The 14,485-nt window shown below is 35.9% G+C and overlaps 1 protein-coding gene across 4 annotated transcripts in view; it reads right to left on the reverse strand.

The window, feature by feature from the left end:
• Positions 1-14,485, reverse strand: part of RAP1A (RAP1A, member of RAS oncogene family) — a 74,730-nt gene that overhangs the window by 54,337 nt on the left and 5,908 nt on the right. Inside the window, exon 1 of one of the 4 annotated variants that reach the window (XM_061183699.1) lies at positions 12,390-12,483. The exons of the other annotated variants lie outside the window; for them this stretch is intronic. The gene's annotated coding sequence lies outside the window, so the exon portion shown is untranslated. Of the gene's footprint in view, positions 1-12,389; positions 12,484-14,485 lie in introns of those variants that run through there. 4 annotated transcript variants of the gene reach the window in all.

Consider the following 14,485-nt stretch of genomic DNA (forward strand, 5'->3'; position numbering starts at 1 on the left):
ATATTTCAAAGTTTTACAAACACAAATGTCTATTATACATTCTAATTTTTATAATCATTTATAATGATCTCACATTATGTTTAGCTAAAATCAAATATCCTCCTTATATGGACAATTCATTTAAATGAATCTGAAGTTTATAATATGGCTTCAGGCTTCAGAAAAGAAAGTAGGCAATGGGGGTGGTTAAGACAGTATCCAAGCAATCACACAGGCTCAGCCAAACATCTAAAGTCATAGTGAGTTAACGCTCAAGCATGGCTTGTCATTTGCTTGCTACTGTGAGTCTGAGTAAAAGATTCAGTTTCGTGTACATTCACAAAGTGTTTAAGTTAAAGTTTGCACCAAAGAATAAAATCTCAAACCTGGTTAAACGGTAAGAGACAAAAATCACATCTGAGATGTCAATTTTTTAAACATAACTTGCAAGGAAGACCATACCACAAGGGAAAATGGTTGGTTTTTCACTTGGCTAGATGAAGAACCATGACCCAAAGCAATGTGAGCCTCTGTAATGAGCCTAAGCTAGCTGTGGTAACAACTCAACTCCAAGAGAGACTACTCTCAGAAAACAGTCCTGTCCGAATTGCCTAGGTACTGAATATCATTTATTCTATTTATTATGATTAGTTTTTAACCTGGGTGAACATAGTACTCTCAGGAGAGATTTTTCATTACAAAGGTAAATTAAGTCTTCCAGAACACTAAGAGCATTTGAAAGTCTCACTCAAAAGTGTGTCTTAGGGAGCTCCCTGGCGATCCAGTGGTTAGGACTCCACGCTTTCACTGCCAAGGTCACGGGTTCAATCCCTGGTCCGGGAACTAAGATCTCACAAGCCATACGGTACAGCCAAAAACAAATAAATAAATACATAAATAAAATTAAAAAACAAAAGTGTGTCTTAAGAAAAAAGTTAGGTCATAGATAGAATCATAGTAAGTAGGGTCAGAATCAACATTTAAAGATTTTAGTAATGGTGTGAGCAGTTAAATTTAAATTTAAAGGAGAAACTGTCTCAGAAAAAAATTAGTGCCTTAAAAAAAAAGCCTAAAAGCACTTCTACTTTGAAAACCAAAGCATAGGGGCTTCCCTGGTGGCGCAGTGGTTAAGAATCTGCCTGTCAATGCAGGGGACACGGGTTCAAGCCCTGGTCCGGAAAGATCTCACATGCCGTGGAGCAACTAAGCCCGTGCGCCACAACTACTGAGCCCGCGTGCCACAACTACTGAGGCCTGCATGCCTAGAGACCATGCTCCGCAACAAGAGAAGCCACCGCAATGAGAAGCCCACGCGCCGCAAGGAAGAGTAGCCCCCACTTGCTGCAACTAAAGAAAGCCCGCGCGCAGCAACAAAGACCCAACGCAGCCAAAAATAAATAAATAAAATAAATTTATTAAAAAAAAAAGAAAACCAAAGTATAATTCTTCTGCAATGTTCAATAGATCTATTCTCATATATTTTGAACTTTATGAACTCTAAGCCTCAGAAAAATGTATGAATAACTCTGAAGACAATAATATAAAGGAACTCTGTAAAAATAAACAGAAACAGCATATTATGAGTTATCTAAAATAAGTACATTACCAAAAATGTACAAAGAGAGAGAGAATATATCTCCTTTTAAATGGAATAAAAGTTAGATAGCAGAGAGAGTATATATCCAAGATACTTCAATCAAAAAACCAAAGATTAAAAGGCATACTGGACAGAAATGTTGTGGTTCCAAGTATTTCCATAGAACTCACAGCTCAACAACTTGTTTGTCTACTTTGCAACTTAGAGGTACTTTTAAGAGTTCTGAATTACCGCCAGGCACTAAAAGTTCTCAAGCCTAAAAATGTCAATCCTCAAAAATTTGTATTATTCTTATCTAGTTAAAATACATATATCAATACTTGTGTTTTAAAAAACGAAGAAACAAAACCTAGCCAAACTTAAACTGTAACTTGTAATCTGAAAAATATACAAAAGCACATCTGCCTACTTAACAGAACTTTTTATATTTCCAGATATACAAGTACAACACTATAAAGTACAGTAATGAAAATCTAGTACCAACATCAGAGTAGGCATGTAAAGGAATGAAAAAGAAGTGAAAGCCTAAAACGAGACTCAAGCATATAATGCAATTCCAATTCCTAAATGACCGGCAATTCCACCATAAATGGGAATTTATGATACAGAAAAACACAAGCAAACAAAGATGTATGCCAAAAACAAAAAGAAAAAAACCCCAGGAAACAAAAGGCCCTCCAATAAAAGAATGGATAAATGTACATCCATTGTACACTGTACAACCAATGTTCAGTAGAACATTGCTAAAAAGAAATGGGATAAATTACATATAGTGATATGAAAAGATGACCAAAATGCCTTGGGCAAAAAAGCAATTTGCCATAGTTAAAGTTCAGTCTATTATTCTTTTTTAAAAGATAGATAGGGACTTCCCTGGTGGTCTAGTGGTTGGGACTCTGTGCTTCCAATGCAGGGGGCACGGGTTCAATCCCTGGTGGGGGAACTAGGATCCCACATGTGGTGTGGTGCAGCCAAAAAAAAATAAATTTTTAAAAATAAAATAAATTAAAAAAAAGATAGATACAGGTTTATAAAACTACTTATGTTAGAATATACACAGGAAAAAGCTGGACAAATATTCACATTAATAGTGGTTGTCCTTGGAGAAAGGGACTTTCGATAAGTTATACATATCAAAAATATTAAGATATACAGAATAAAATAATTCTGCTTCTTGGAATTCATCCTAAGGAAATAATTTAGAATGCCTGGAAAAATTCAACTACAATGATATTCATAGCAGAGTTTTTATAATAAAAAATTGAGGGACTTCCCTGGTGGCGCAGTGGTTAAGACTGCACTCCGGATGCAGGGGGCCCAGGTTCGATCCCTGGCCAGGGAACTAGATCCCACATGCCACAACTAAGGAGCCCACGTGCCACAACTAAGGAGCCCTCGAGCCTTAACTAAGGAACCCACCTGTTGCAACTAAGACCCGGTGCAACCAAAAAAAAAAAAAAAAATTGAAAACTATAGGGAATAATTTTTTTAAATGATTGCAAATTCACATAACAGAATACACCTATTGATATTATTTATCCATTAGATATAATATTAAAATATATTCATTTTCACAAAAATTTCACAATATTTTTTTTAAAGGGAGCATGAACTATTATGCATCCGATCTCATTTTCTGAAGGAAAATAGATATGCATTGAAAACCACTGGGCAAGAAGTATACCAAAATGTTAACAGACTGGGAGGTAAAACTAAGAGTGATTTTTCTTTTAGCTTATTGTATTCATTCTCAACAGGGGCAATATTGCTCCTAAGGGGGTAAAAAAAATCTTAACTCTTTTAGTGCACAAAGCACAGATTAACGTACAATAAACAAATACACAGTATGATACCTGTGGTATTAAAATTTCATTAGAGGGACGATTAGAAAAATATATAAAGACTGGAGTGAGGGGAGCAAGTGATAATGATAAAAAGGCTAAGAAACTGCCTCATTGGTACTCTCATTTTTTCTACAATGAACTTGGTATTACTTGGGTCTGAATAAGTAATATATGCACATTGAACTACTTAAAAGGGGACATACAATGAAAAGTTAAGACATAACATTAATTTTCATTATTAAATATAAAGTTTATTCCTATAGTCCTAAGGCTTTAAAAATACAATACAGATTAAAAAAATAATAATACTAAAATGAAAACATATAGAGAAAGAAATTGAAAAAGTACTGCATCAGAATTATCTGGGATCCACTAGCAGAGTAAACTACAGATTCCTTGGCCCTACTGCAGATATAATAAAATCAACATATCTATGGATAGGACTAGTAGCTTTTATTAAGTGAGGCACACTTATATCATCATACCACTCCATGGAAATATGAAATCCAGACAGATATATATTTTAATCTGGTCTAAGAAATTTTTTAAATTATGTACTTAAGTGATAAAAATAAAAATAACCTAAAAGTCCGGAAATCTAGGAATTCCTGCTAACCTCCTCCCTTTCCTTTAAGGAACCTGGAGATTCAAATTTCTTCACAAACTATCAAACACACCCTATTATCCATTATCTCTACTGGGTACAAGGCACTGTGAAGAATATAAAAGAAATAAGCAAAATTCATAAATTTTGCCACTAAAATAAACTCACTTCAGTTAAATCTGCAAAATCCAGTATTAACTACTGGCCTTCTCAGGGCATCATTCACAAAGAAACACACGTTTCTAATCCCATGATGAAAATTAAACAAGTAGGGAACAAAAGTCACTGTTAGGTAATAATAACTGGGATGCTGTCAGCTACATTCAATTCGCTAGTTAATAAACATGTTTGGCATGTCAGCCTTGAAATATGCAAGATTCAAAATTCTGCCTACCCCAATTACAAACCTCCCATGTTAAAGACTCTGGGTTTAAAACGTTAAACCACAAATGCCAAGATTTACTGTGTACATAAATAATGAATCTACCTAAGTGTACAGGTAGTAGTCCCACTTAACTAAAAGAGCATACACTGGGTTAGTCAAAATGGATACAAAGGATTAAGACGTTGCTTCAGTCCCTAGTGATCTTCTCCAATTTCTTATAGACATTGATGCCAACTTTTGGTGGTAGTAATAATAACAGCAGCAATGATATTTAAGTGCTTTTTGTACGCCAGGCATACTTATTCAATCCTCAAACATGTCTTTTTCCATTTTACAGATGAAAACAACTGGGAAATAAAGAGGTGAAGTAACAGCTGGTAGATACTATATACAAACTTCCATAGTGTTTTGCCTGCTGACCACAAATACAGTATCAAATAACCAAATATTCAATGTGAGATTTGGCATATCATTTATATAAATACATTTATATCTTGTAATTAAACCATTACCTATAAAACAGTATACAAATGAATGTAACTGAGGCAAACCTGAGTTAGAAGAATCAAACAAAAGTTTTCCAAGTCATCAAATCAATAGTACACTTTTCCCATTTCTCTCACTTGCTACACCAAGAAAATGAACTTAACTTTGCTTGTTTTTGCTTTAAAGTACAGATTTTATCATTATATGTAATTCCATCTCAGGAATGCATTTGTTTAATTCATCTGTAAAGCCTTTAACTCATTTTATCCCCAAAGAATCTTCATCTTTAAAAGCTTTATTAAATTTAATTTCATATTCTATAATGAACTCATCTTAGAACCTTCATTTTCTAATTATAAAATATATGAACAGTGTATAAAATTCAGAAAAAAGTTTAAATTTAAAAAGGAAAATAAAAATCACCTGTAATCCCAACTTCACGATAACAACTTTGATCCTACTGATGTTTCCTTTTTGCCTATATTCTACATATGAATAGAAACTTGTAAAAAATAAGAATTGAAATCATACTATATAAACACTGTTAATCAACTTTTTCTCTCTTAACAATAGAGCATTTCTTTAAATGGTGCAGACAAAAGCAATTATATGATTGATTTTCTACAAAACACTTTGGCTTATAGGACTAAAAAAAATAGTTTCTTATACTGTGAAAATTAACCACAAGGTGGAGAGAGGATGGTTGGTCCTTCATATAGAGCCATCTCTCTTTTGCAAGTATTTGAATGCTTTAAAAAAAAAATCATTGAAAAATTTTACTGATTAAATAGGCATTCTCTTTGTACTACTAAAAAACTTCACATGTCCATCTTCAGCACATCAACACACAGAAGACATTAAATACATGGTTATGGAAATGTTATAGCTGCAAAAGATCAAAAATGTGACATACACACAAGCTCAACACAGTACAGTTGAACCTAAGCAGAGCCAGTTTGGAACACCACAAAGCAATGATTCTTTATATCCAGTGTTAAGGCCTACTGCTTATATATATACACACACAAGCAGATGGCACTGAGTGGTGACACAATCTCAAGCTTGTTCTATTGATGACAGTAGTACAAGTCTAAAGCATAATGGAAATAAGAGAATGACTACATCACCTAAAACCCTCGTACCCATAGTTTCAACTGTACTTGAGTTATAATGCTGTCATATTTTAAAGTAAAAATTATGACATTTGACTACTAGTGAGAAGTTACCAAACATTTATTAAAAATTCAAAAGAATGTCTTACAATGGAGTTTGTCCCAAGTGTGAAACTCAATATTCAAAAGGCACAGGAACTTTTCTTTAAGTTCCAGACTTATCATCTGGATGTAAAAGACACAACATCAAAATAACCTAATATCTGAAGATCTAAACAAATAAAGGTGGGTCTGAAGACATAAGATTCACCTTCCAACTGACTTGCCCATGGTTTTTCTTAAATTAATCTAATATTCTTAAATATTTAAATTTATAAAAGTGTCACATCAACTTTTAGATATACACATCAACAGGGCAAATTGATACTTGTACTTTATATGCAAAACAATTTTCTGAAGCATGAAAATCTCATGCCAGGGGGTTATGTATGTCATTACTAAACTGATTATATGATTAGAATAAAGAGCAGCAGGATACAACAGTTGAGCAGTTGAAAGCTGTCATACAGAAATCTAGCCCCAAAAACCCCAAAAAACAAAAAAAGCACTTTGAGGATACCAAGAACCAAATATCACCTACAGTTATCTTTTATAGACCCGTCATATTATAACCTTAGTCTCAGACAACTAGAGACAAATTTAAAAATATGTTCCTTCTTCACAAAAACAACACTCTTCATTCTGTCTAGGTTTATTGTACTTCGAACACAAATCAACAAGACAGATTCCATCCTTCATGAAGTAGTGATACTGCCACAAATGATGAGATTCATCATATCCTGTCTGAAGGTCCCTCTAGGCCACCATATCTAACCTAAAGTGTTTTTTCTACCCTTCAATGTTAATTTATCTCCTTTTAGCCCTCATTTCATCAATTTCATTTCTCTTTTGGTGAAGATAAATTTCTTTTCACAGTCTAGCATAGCAACTTCCATGTGCCATCCATTTCCTTATGGTAAATCCTGTATTATAATCCCTTCCCTTTTGCAACCTTCCACTAAAATAGTCTCTTTCAATCTCTTGATTATCTGCATCTACTTTCATCTCTTAGGTATCCATTCCTATTAAGTATTCATTTAAAAGTACTCTAAACTTGGGCTTCCCTGGTGGCGCAGCGGTTGAGAATCTGCCTGCCAATGCAGGGGACACGGGTTCGAGCCCTGGTCTGGGAGGATCCCACATGCCGTGGAGCAACTAGGCCCGTGAGCCACAACTACTTAGCCTGCGCGTCTGGAGCTTGTGCTCCGCAACAGGAGAGGCCGCGATAGTGAGAGGCCCGCGCACCGCGATGAGGAGTGGCCCCCGCTTGCCGCAACTGGAGAAAGCCCTCGCACAGAAACGAAGACCCAACACAGCCAAAAATAAAAAAATATAAATGAATAAATTAATTAAATTTAAAAAAAAAAGAAAGTACTCTAAACTTAATTTATTAAGATATTAATTCATTTGAGGCCTTCCCTCGTGGGGCAGTGGTTAAGAATCTGCCTGCCAATGCAGGGAACACGGGTTCGAGCCCCGGTCCGGGAAGATCCCACATGCCGCAGAGCAACTAAGCCTGTGCGCCACAACTACTGAAGCCCGTGCACTCTAGGGCCTGCGTGCCGCTACTACTGAGCCTGCGTGTTGCAACTACTGAAGCCCGCGCGCCTAGAGCCCATGTTCCGCAACAAGAGAAGCCACCGCAATGAGAAGCCCGTGCACCGCAACGAAGAGTAGCTCCCGCTCGCCGCAACTAGAGAAAGCCCGTGCGCAGCAATGAAGACCCGGCACAGCCAAAAATAAATTAAAAAAAAAAAAAGACTTTAAAAAAAAAGTTTGTGAATTTTCATAAATTATATAATTACCATGGGCTTCATCATCTGCAAAAAATGAACTATACCTATTTCACAGATTTGCTGTGCAGATGAAATGTGATGTAAGGGTTTTACCTTACAACCCAAAAATACTAGTTCCCTTTTCCCTATAAGTCCCTCTAGAGATTGGGACATTTATCTGTGGTTCTCAACCTAACTATGAAAAATCCTTTATTCTCCACAGATTCCATGTCTTTAAAGACTTTTGTCTACCAAATGCACTCACGTTTTATTAATCAGTTATAATGGCTAATTAGAACTCTCAAACTGTCACACATAAAAACTAATGAAACTCAATGTTGGGTTTCTGAGGTGTAAGCACAATGTTTTATTTCATTAACAGCCTGCAAATCACCACAATGTATGATAATGATAATGTGGTAATTAGCCTCAAAGATTTGAGTCAATATAATTATTGGTCAAAGCAAATATACATAATATTTCACCTGTATAAATCTATTGAGAGCAAACACACAATTTTCATTAGGCTCTTTGCAATACTAAAAAGAATTCACTCCTATTTCTGCAGACCCCTGGAAAAACATAATTTATGTACCATAAATTAGTGATTTCTATGTCTGGAAAAACTACTGGTTACCCTACAGATTTGTTTTAAGCCAGTATCATCAGTAACACCATCTTCAAATTCAAAAGTTACACATATTTATCCATTAAGGTAGGTAGTGATATCCTGCGTCTTCCCTTTGTACTTATAAGAACAAAATCCAAACCCTTCACCATAGACTTCTGTGATCTGTCCCTTGCCAACTTCATCTACCAGTCTCCCTTCAGCTTACCACAATGGCCTTCTCAATCATGACTAGCTGCTTCCCACGTTAGGGCTTTTGCACCAACTGGCCCTCTTGTCTGGTTCACTCTTCTTGCAGATCGTCACATGTCTGGCTTTTTGTCATTCAGGTGTCAGATTAAATATCATCAGGGAATTTTTCCTCAACACTCATTCTAAACCGTTCCATCACTATCATTTCTTCCTGTTACAGCTTCTTCATAGCATTTGTGACCTCTGAAATTATCTGTTCCCTTATTTGTTTGTTTACTGTTTCTCTCCACAATCACCAAACCCCACAGGTATAAAGAACTCCAGAGGGCAGTCTATTCACTGCCCTATCTTCACTTCCTAAAATAGCACCAGGTACCCAATAATCACTCAATAAATATTTGTTGGCTAACTAGCCAAACTGCTTAAGATTATTTTGGGGAAGGACTCTGATTTCTTAGTCAAGAACTTACATTTAGCATTCAAAATTGCTTATTCAAAAGGAGTAAGAAAAAATGTTCTTTCAATGAAAAAAGAGTAAGAAAAATGTACACAATAATCTATTCAACCAGTGGGCTTTATTTTCTTTTATTTCAATCTTTTGGGATAGAAAAATATGAAAGTCTACTCATGTTTCACATACCTCATATGTCGCCTCATGTAAAAATTGAATAAATTTTCTTTTTTTAATTTTAGCTTTATTGAGGTCTAACTGACATTTAAAATTGTGAATTTTCTTATAATAGTATACCATGAGCTGCTAGCCACTCAATCTAATAACTTATTTTTCCTGCCAAGAAGCAAGTAGGCTTCGAAGAATGTAAGAAGTACAGACTGGGAAGGCTATAGCTGACATCATAGTGACAGTGCCAGCATGGCCCAAATCAGGGAAGATTCTGTTCTCAGCTATGCTTGGGGGGAAGGAGGGAAGGGTAAGAGTGATCAGTCCTAGGGAATGAGCTGTAGTTCTGATTTCTGTTGATAAACAGGAATATCTTCAAATCAATTCAAATAGACTCAACTGGAATCTCATAGTTTGAGACATTAAATCCCTGTTTTGAATATCTGAGGTCTCTAGTAAATGAAATAACACTCAGTTGACCAGATCTGGACTTTTGCAGTTTCACATTAAAAAAACAGTGTTTGTAAAAAAATAACACATATACAATCCTCAATACTATGTGCTACATTTGCTTATTAATTTAAAAATATTTTCAAGGATACTTTTAAAGGGGAGAGATGTGAATAAAAATAATAATAAAGACTTTATTTCTGAGTTTAGAAAATATTTGAAAACTAAAAGAAACATTAAGAAAGGTATAAAACTCAATGGTTTAAAAAATGCAAAGACCTTGAACGTATCACAAACCTGTATTTACTTTTTAAAAATTAGGGGTTGCTTCTTTTTTCAACTGGTAACATAAAAGGAAGACAGCAAGCAGATAATTCACAGCTCATGTGAGTTTACTTATCAGTCAAAAAGAAATATTAATATAAATCTTTAGGCTAACTTGCTTACATATTATTCAGCCAAGTGGAAAGTACAATTAGCGTGGAGCTAGAACCAGGTACCAGAATGACTAAGAATGGCATTTGCTAACTCATTTTTTTTTTTTTTACTTAAGAAATTAAGAGAGAAGTACTGAAAGTGATATTTTTTCTAAAGAGCACATCCTCAGTTTCCTATTTTTTATTGCTCCATATTTCACTGCCTTCAACATTCTAAGCTGCTTAACAAGAAGTCTACACTTCACTTTTCATCACTTCTGCTCACAAAACTGATGTTTTTTAAGTCCAGTTGCATTCACAAAAGCTGGAAAAACCACACAGAAGAATTTCAGCTTACAGTGAAGTATTTTAAGATAATACCTTCAGAAATACAATGTCTAAAAGTGAGATTCCCGGGCTTCCGTGGTGGCGCAGTGGTTGAGAATCTGCCTGCCAATGCAGGGGACACAGGTTCGAGCCCTGGTCTGGGAAGATCTCACATGCCGTGGAGCAACTAGGCCCGTGAGCCACAACTACTGAGCCTGCGCGTCTGGAGCCTGTGCTCCGCAACAAGAGAGGCCGCGATAGTGAGAGGCCAGCGCACAGCGATGAAGAGTGGCCCCCGCTTGCCGCAACTAGAGAAAGCCCTCGCACAGAAACGAAGACCCAACACAGCCAAAAATAAATAAATAAATTTAAAAGTGAGATTCCCTGTTAGCTAAGAACTCAAAATGTTAGATAAGTAAATTTCTACAGGAGACTATACATTTGTCAAAGAAATAGCATAAACATATGATTTTTATTGATGAAAAACAGGAATCTTTTACCCTTCAATTTTTTTAAAAAAGGTAGCAACAACCAAAGTGTACACACTGAGTCTTATCTTCTCTCAGAGGTTACCTAATTCCATGTAATCTATTCAATAGACTCAGACTCTTTCTTTTGAACTTCATCTCCAAACTGGGTATACTTGAAGATCCAGAGATCTTCACAACAGTGACTCCTAGCAACTCTCCCCAAAACCTTCCCTCTTGTTTTCCGTTAAACCCTCAGATCTTGCCATACCTATGTGTTTAAACCAGTCTCCCTGTCTTCAGTCTCTTTCTTCCTCAATTTATTCTGTACTCTGTAGCTAGATTCATCTTCCAAAAGATGAATGCTCTGATCGGATCATTTTCCTCATATCAAAACTTCTTGTGCTCCCACATAAAGCCTATACTTCTCAACCTAGCATTCAATGACTTCCAAAGTCTAGTCCCAATCAATCTCTATGCCCTTATTGCCATTATTTTCTAATTATACAAGCCTAGGCTTCTGTCAAATCAATCTCCTGTCCTCCAACTTGTCCTGAACTTTCTATCTTGGCTCATGCCATTCCTACCACAAAGAATGTCTACCACTCCCTTCCAGCTGCCACTGCTCAAGGCCCCTTTGCATCTCTGCATTTATTTATGTAAATAAGGACACATGAAAGCTATGTCCTGCCCCACCCTACAAAACTGGCCCAAAACTTCCAAACCCAACAACTGCCAGCTTTTATTAAACTCCTACTATGTGCTCAGCAGTCTTAAACTATATTTCTAATCCTCTCAACAATCCTATAAAGTAGGTATTATTATTTATTCTCCTTTTAAAGATGAGAAACCCAAAGCTCAGAAACATCAAATTATATATTTAATAGGTTACCTTAAATTGTATACTCAATAAGTTGCCTCAAATGATATACTTAGTAAGTGGCAAAGCAAGGATTTGAACACAGGGTGCTTAACTCTACAGCCATTGCTCTAAACACTAAGTTGCGTGTTGTTGTTTTTTTTAAAGTCTGAATCATGTGACTATCCCTCTCATCTATCTGAAATAATTTAGTTTTACATTATAGTTCTACTTACTACATACTATAAAATAAGCTTTCTCATGTTTGTTATTTTAGTAAAGGGAGAAGATTAAAATGCTATTTCTTTCCAATATAAGAACAATACTCAAATTGCAATGTCAAGGAATATCTTTTTTGTTACAAAGATTACTTTTACCTAAAATATTTTCAAAGAAAATCATTCCAACCAACTTTTTCAAAGACGACTGCAAATTAATAATCATACACTCTGATGGTTTTACAGATTATTAATAATATAAGGATTTTGTGATTCCCACCCAAGAATTGTAACAGGTATCTATCAAATTGGCAAAGATTGTAAAAACTGACCTACTCAATGCCATTGAAGGTGCAGTGAGACACACACTCTTATACACAGGGTAACCACCCTCTGATCCAGTTATCCCACTTCTGGGAATCTACCCTAAAGGAAGAAAAAAAAAACAGAGATGCAATCAAAGATAAATGTACAAAAATGTTTGCCCCAGTGTTATTTAAAATAGTAGTATTATAAAGATCAACCTAAGAGTCCCACACTACGAGAACAATACCCTGTTCAGAGAAAAAAGTAGGAGCGAAACTATATGTATAGAAATATAATTCCAATTTTTTAAAAATTAAAAGAATCTGTACACGTGAGAAAAGAGCTAGAAAAATGTACATTAAAATGTTAGTAGAAATTATCTCTGGGTGATAGGTTTATGGGTAATCTTCAATTTCTTCTTTACATTTATGTTCTTTTCAAAATTTGCCACAATGGAACATGAATTAGTTTAAACAAGAAAAAAATGTTTAAGCAGTTATAACCCCTGAAAATGGTCCTGAACCTAACAAGGGCATATTTTTTGTACTAGAAACTACACTTCCTACTGCAAAGAAAACATCAAATTTGTTTTGTTTCCAGCTTCTATTAGGCTCAGGGGTACTTTCAGATTGTGTAAAGAATGTCATCCAAAACTCAGTAGTACTCATGAAACTGCACAAGGCTCACTATCTAAAAGTCAGCCAATGCTCCAACAGAAAGCACCACAGTTAAACGAATTGTTTTACCGTATGCCTGTTGAGAATAATAAATGTCCAATTAATCCTAACTCAAAACATGCAAAATGGAAAAACCAGAAAAACTATTCTCGTTTTGCAAATTAACTAAATATACTGTTGTTGCCTTATAAGCACATCACAGGTCTGGGAGGAACTTGAAAATAAAGCTGGCAAGCTACCAACAACATTCACTAAAAACGCACACAAATGCATTTTCTCTATATGCACGTTTCTGTTCTATTGGATAGTTAACTTTAGTGGCACAGGTTGATTTTAATCAGTGTAGAAAAAATATTAAGCTGTTCTTCAAAAGAAATAAAAATCCAAAACTTCTCACATTAAACACAGAATTAAAACTGTTAGCTGAACCAGGAAAAAACTTCCCTACAATGTGGCATATATGCAGAAAAGCAATTTGGAAAGAAAAAAAAGGAAAGAAAAGACCTATGACGGAAGTAAAATAGGCAGTTAAGCAAGCAATTCTTATTTTACTACACTTTAACCAATGGGAAACTGGTTTGCTCTAATACTAAAAAGCTGTTAGAAAATAAGACCACAGAAATAGTTGTTCAGCAACTAAGAGAGAATTAAAATATCACATAGATTTTACTTAGAAAATGAGTATCATTCTATTTTTACTCAACCATGAAAATACAACATTTATTTAAAAGACATATGTCAGGTTCTGGGAAACAAAATAAATTACTAGACTATATATTACTTAGAGTAGAAACTACAGACTCACATCTCAGTTTGTGTCAAACTGCCAAATACTGGGTCACCCAAATTTCTGTTCAATGACTGAATCTGAAATCTAATAATCAAGTTATGCAATATTTTCACAGCTAGAATTTAAAAGGTAGTTCAGGGGGCTTCCCTGGTGGCACAGTGGTTAAGAATCCGCCTGCCAATGCAGGGGACACGGGTTCAAGCCCTGGTCCGGGAAGATCCCACATGCCACGGAGCAACTAAGCCCATGTGCCACAACTACTGAGCCTGCGCTCTAGACGCCGCGAGCCACAACTACTGAGCCCGCATGCCACAACTACTGAAGCCCAGGCGCCTAGAGCCCGTGCTCCGCAACAAGAGAAGCCACCGCAATGAGAAGCCCGCGCATCGCAACGAGGAGTAGCCCCCGCTCGCCGCAACTAGAAAACTCTCGCCCACAGCAACAAAGACTTGACGCAGCCAAAAATAAATAAATAAATAAATGTATTAAAAATAAATAAATAAAAGGTAGTTCAGGGACTTCCCCAGTGGCTCAGTGGTTAAGAATCCGCTTGCCAATGGAGGAGACACAGGTTCGAGCCCTGGTCCGGGAAGATCCCACATGCCACGGAGCAACTAAGCCTGTGCGCCACAACTACTGAGCCTGCGTTCTAGAG

This window comes from Eubalaena glacialis, chromosome 3 (genome assembly GCF_028564815.1).
Source record: "Eubalaena glacialis isolate mEubGla1 chromosome 3, mEubGla1.1.hap2.+ XY, whole genome shotgun sequence".
Taxonomy (NCBI): domain Eukaryota; kingdom Metazoa; phylum Chordata; class Mammalia; order Artiodactyla; family Balaenidae; genus Eubalaena; species Eubalaena glacialis.